At 40.3% G+C, this 6000-nt stretch overlaps 1 pseudogene; it reads right to left on the bottom strand.

The window, feature by feature from the left end:
• Positions 1 to 796: 796 nt before the first annotated feature.
• LOC149172410 (large ribosomal subunit protein eL8y pseudogene) overlaps positions 797 to 6000 on the bottom strand; it is a 44235-nt pseudogene continuing 39031 nt past the window's right edge.

Genomic DNA, 6000 nt, shown 5'->3' with positions numbered 1-6000 from the left:
TCCCGATTTTGCATTCCTAGGATAAAATATGTGGTAAAGTGTGTGTTTGTCATTGCATCTTTTCTGTTTTAGTTAAGAATTTGTTTGCAATGATTAATTGTACAGTATTAAAACCTACAATTACAATTTGAATTTCATAATATCGATTGATTCATCTTCTCCTCCCATCTTGTAATGTGCATTTCCCTAGAGTAAAAGAGGTGTGCCTCCCCCAAAGAAGGATCTAAATAATATTTTCAACCATATGTGCATAACTTGTCATTAATTAGATAAATTTTAAATAATGGTAAAAACTTATAACTTGTTGTAAATGGTCAAATTTTGAACTTTAAATATAATAATACCTAGATAACTTTTAAATATTGGTAAAAACTTTTAACTTGTTATAAATTCGTAAAATTTTGAACTTTAAATATGATAATACCATACTATTGGATACCCAATATGTAAAGTTGCTAAGTCATAATGAGAACTAGACCATAGTAAAAACTATTTAATATTAATTAAAGCTATCACCTTCATATTTACATTCAGTAAATTTAATCAACAACACCAGTTCTTACATTTTTACTTGTAACAAAATGAATAATAAAACAATTATTTTCTACAAAATGTTATAAAAAATATAACTCAATCCTTTATAATCATTACTATTTACAATGCCGAAGTTTATTGGTTAGACATTTGGAAGTTTTCTGGCCTAATTTTTGGTAATTTGCCCATAATCTGGAAGGGGTTTGTTGGAACCACAAATTTGAGTGTGAACTCTTCACAATCTAAGTGCCCCATGGGTTTTTCAAGGTATTAAATCCATATATGCAGTCAAAAACCCAACTGCATAAAGGATGTTCATTTTTCTACAAAGTGCAGGAAGCCGCACTAGCAACTCAATTAGATAAACATCATGTGCAATGACTACCAATTGAGATTTACTCTACTCAATAAGATAGTTACATGATTAATTCCATATTCACAACAATAAGCTTCTGCACTTCAACAATCTTCCCTTCTGCCTCAGCCTGAGCTTTTTTCATAAGCATTTCCTTCTTTGCAGCTTTATCTTCCAGTCTATATTTTAGAAGCATCTTGAAAAGGTTGGCAGTGACATTCTTGTCAAGGGTCTTGTTAAACTAGTTTAAGGCTGGAGGAACCTTCAAACGATGCTTCAATACCCTCCTTTGCCTCTGAATGAATACAACCTTCAGTCATTTCACGAATCTGTGAAAATCCTTCTCTAGCGCTAGAGCTCCCCCAATCCCAAACTGCTTAGGTTGCTTTTCAAACAATGGTGTGTGTGTGTGTGTGTGTAACCATGGTGAATCAGCAATTTTTTGGACGGGAGATCCAATGTCAACCTTTGTGGTTGTGTTATAATTGCAAGAGTATATCTAGCAACCTCCAAACTAGATATACAAGATTTTAGGATTTAGCAAGAGTCGAGACTCTCAGAAATGGGAAGTTTACTCCTTGAGCCAACATCATACAAATCCATATACTCAATGGGATTTGAACTGTGATCTCATTGATTTCACCCAATTAAAATTAAAGTTAAACCACATATCACTGTATAATATATATATATATATATATATATATATATATATATATATATATATATATATATATATATATACACACACACATAAAGAAACACTAAAATTTTCAAATCTATATTACAACATATTTACGTCGTAAGGCGTTCCCTCTAGGAAGAACTCGCCGAGATGCCACTTTGTACTCTTGTGCACCGTCAGATCCAATGTTAGACAATTGAAAGTTCTTCCACCATTAGATCCCATTGCTTTAACTGTCAACTGAATCTTGATTTGTGCAACTGTTCACCTTGTTGATCTTTATTATAAGCCATGAACATATTGCAGGTACTTTGCCAACTTTTACCTCATTTTTTTCTCTGGCGGCTCTTTCTTGTTGATTTGGCCTATATTTGCTTTTTCTGAATTTTCTTTCACCAACGGTTCTTTAATTGTGGAAGCTCTGCATTCTGAAGATTTTTTAGATGACCTACGTGTTGAGATTGCAACAAGATGATGGAGCTTAGTGAAAAGAGTCGCCTTCACTAAGTGGACCCGCAGGCAAATTATGGCGCAAGTTCTATTTTTTATCACAGTGTGGATGATCACAGTGTGGATGATCACAGTGTGGGTGATCACACTGTGGGTGACCAAAGTGTGGGTGATCAAAGTCTATTTTTAGACTGGCTGTCAAAAATAGAAAAGTCAAATATTATTGTCTCATAATGATATTTGGACTATAAACTTGATCTTATTCTCTTGGAGCACTTCAGTTTGAGCTACAGATGTGGCCCATGCAGCTGTCAGAAGGAAGTACACTTTTCTTATGAGTTAGTTGAGTTGTTGCATGCATGACTTCAGTTAGAACTCAATCAGTTGAGTTTGGTGGAGTTGATTGTGGAGTTGATGGAGTTGTGTTCAGTTTGACTTGGTTAAACTAGTTGTAGTTAGTCTAACTGCAGATAGACTAATGATGAGTTGTTAAACTAATTATTAAATCATAATACAACTATAGAATACATCAGTTAACTCAGTTGCATGTCAGTGCATGTTCAGTTCAGCAGGGACAGGTGTTAGAGAATCAGATTGCTATCAGTTGTGACTATAGTTGTGCATCAGATCTTGCACAATCAAAGGATTGAGTATGCCAATGAGTTTGCTCATGTATTTGCCCAGTTTGTAGCTTCTGCTCACGTCTTACACATTGTGAGTGATTCTTTGGAGGTCAAATACGAGTTTGGTAGACCATTCTCATTCAGTTCTTGAGCAGGTATTGAGCAGTGGAGGCAGGAAAGCAGTGGAATAGATTTGGAGATCAGATCTAAGTTGTATTGTGTGTAACAGGTGGAGTTGGTACTGGATTGCTTGTGATAAGCATTGTACTTTGTAATGTTACATGGTCTCAATCATTAATATACAGATAGTTGGGGTTTTTAGCGATATGCTTTCCCCGGGTTACATACTGTGTTAATGTGTGAATGCTCTTGATGTTTTATTGTTATTGATGCTGCTATATTGATGATCAACGTAGAGGAGCTTATGTATTGTGTATGTATTCCGCAATAGTACATGATCAGGATAATCTCTGTTGAATATGTGTTAAATTATTCAAATTTTCTACATGGTATCAGAGCTGCTTGATTTGTAGAAGAGATTTTTACAGGATATCAAGCGAGGATTGATCATCAGATCTACTATTCAGGAAGTGTTTACATTCTATTTCTCCAGGCAGAGTCTGTAATTGGGCCAGGTAGCCTCCGGATTCATCCTTCCTTTGGAAGGTGAGATATCCGGTGAATGCCCATACAGTCAATCTCTGTACGAGAAATATTGTGTTCTCACGAATTCTAGATCGGAAGCGGTTGAGTTGGTTGCTAGTGGAAATCGAATTTGCAGCAGTGTTGTTGAAATGTCTTTCAACGGATTGCAAATGTTATTACAAAGCAAGAGCGACCTGGCGCTCAAGGATAAACTCAGAAACAATAAAGGTGAGAATGGATCTTCATCAAAGGTATCTGATGAAGAGAATCGTGCTTTGGTTGCCAAATCAAAGAAAGGAAAGAGCAAGAAAGCTTCTCAGTCTGGTGCGAAAGGCAAGAAGCAGGATATGTCCAAGGTGAAGTGTTTTCACTATCACCAGCACGGACACTATGCCACTAATTGTCCGCAGAAGAAGAAGAAAAAGCAGGCTGCTGGATCTTCAGCAGGAGAGGCTCTAGCCTCACAGTTTGAGCTTGATTTTTCATTGATCGCATGCTTGGTTTAAAGTGTGATGGGATCAGTGTGGTTCTTGGACAGTGGTGCGTCTTTTCACATGACGAGAGATAGATATTTGTTCTCTGATCTGGAGGACAAAGATCTTGGAGTGCACATCGAGATGGGCGATGATGGTAGATACAGTGCGACCGGTATCGGTACCATTTCTTTTGAGAGGGAGTCTGGTAAACCCTTCGTATTGAAGGAAGTCATGCATGTTCCAGGATTGACGAAGAATATCATCTCAGTGGCGATGTTATAAAACAAGGGGTATGATGTTGTTTTCAGCGAGGGAAAGGCTTTCCTGCGCAGCAAGACAACTGGTGAGACTCGGAAGATAGGGGTTCGAGTGAGGAACCTTTATCAGTTGCATGTAGATGGATGTGCAGCAATGGCGGGCAAGGCAGAAGGATTGGTGAGCCGGGATGATGGCGAGTTGTGGCACAGGAGATTGGGTCACCTTCACCGTGGAGCCTTGAAGATACTGCAGCAGATCACTACAGGGCTTCCTAAAGGCACACTTGCACAGTCAGATCAGTGCAAGGGGTGTACTTTGGGGAAGTTTGTGAAAGCCACCTTTCACGAGAAGGATAGTCGCGCCACGACGATCCTTGAGAGAATTCACACAGACGTGTGTGGACCTTTCTCAGTTGCTTCGACAGCAAAACACAGGTATTATGTGATTTTTGTTGATGATTTCTCTCATAAGTGCTGGATATTCTTCATGCAGAAGAAGAGCGAGACATATTCAAAGTTCTGTGAATTCAAAGCACTGGTCGAGAAGGAGTCGGGGAAGAAGGTGAAGGCTCTTAGGAGCGATAATGGTGGTGAATACATCTCGGACGAGTTCAAGGATTTCTGCAAGGCAGAAGGGATTCGTAGAGAGCTCATAGCTCCCCATAACCCACAGCAGAATGGGGTAGCTGACCGGAAGAACAGAACGATCGTGGGTGTTGCACGGGAAATGTTGCATGATCAGGGCCTACCCCTTCACTTGTGGGAGGAAGCATGCAATACAGCAGTTTATGTGCATAACCGTTGTCCTCATAGGATACTTGGCATGAGTACACCCGAGGAGGCTTATTCTGGTAAGAAGCCTAACCTTTCTCATTTGAGGATTTTTGGTGCTAACGTTTACATGCATGTGACGAAGGATGCCAGGAAGAAGTTGGAGCCGACCGCAGAGGTTGGGATATTTGTGGGGTACACTGATACGCCCCACAACTATCGTGTGTATTTTCCAGACAGTAGTAAAATTGTTGTGTGATGGGATATAAAATTTCAAGAGGAGAAAGCCATAAAGTTTTCGCTTGAGAGGGAGCTACACTTGCATGCAGATGAGGAGCTATTAGTTCCTAAGGATGAGCTTCAGGACCTGGATCAGCCACAGGATGAGGTTCATGGAGTGGATGAGTCCACTCATGCAGCGCCAACCATCAGAGGGTGAAAGAACTTGACAGAAGCTGAGCGACTGGCTCAAGATGCAGAGAAAGTTGTAGGACCACCTACAGCCCAACGCAGGCAGAGACAGTCACCTGATCGGTACACTGGATACATGGCTCTTATGAGCAAGTGTGTTGTGACTGAGCCATCCTCTTTCGAGGAAGCTGTGGAGGATCCCGCATGGGTAGACGCCATGGTGGAAGAGTATGATTCTATTGTCAGAAACAGTGCATGGGAGATTGTTCCTAGACCGGAAGGGAAATCAGTGGTGGGTTCGAGATGGATCTACAAAGTTAAGCAGGCAGCTGACGGGAGTGTGGAGAAGTACAAGGCAAGATTTGTTGCCCGAGGCTTTTCATAGATAAAAGGGATCGATTATGAGGAGACCTTTGCACCTGTCGCAAGGTATTCTTCCATACGGACGATTCTTGCTCTCTCAGCGCAGATGGGATGGCACATTCATCAGATGGATGTGAAGACTGCGTTCCTCAATGGAGTCATTGAGGAGGAGGTGTACATTGAGCAACCTGAAGGCTTTGAGGTCTTCAGCAGCGAGTCGCATGTGTGCAGGCTTAAGAGAGCGTTGTATGGGTTGAATCAAGCACCACGTGCTTGGTACACACGGATAGACAACTATTTCACAGGACTTGGATTCTCCAAGAGCGAGGTGGATCCTAACCTATACCAGATTGTGGTGGAGGGTAAGTTGCTTATCATTGTACTGTATGTTGATGATTTGATTCTAACGGGTGATGAGCTATTGATACTG

The sequence above is a fragment of the Pinus tabuliformis genome, chromosome 4_2 (assembly GCF_031772625.1).
Source record: "Pinus tabuliformis cultivar Carrire ecotype Pingquan chromosome 4_2, CPIR1, whole genome shotgun sequence".
NCBI classification, from domain to species: Eukaryota; Viridiplantae; Streptophyta; class Pinopsida; order Pinales; family Pinaceae; genus Pinus; species Pinus tabuliformis.
The sequence above is the reverse complement of the archived record's forward strand: the minus strand, read 5'-3'. Positions and strand labels throughout refer to the sequence as shown.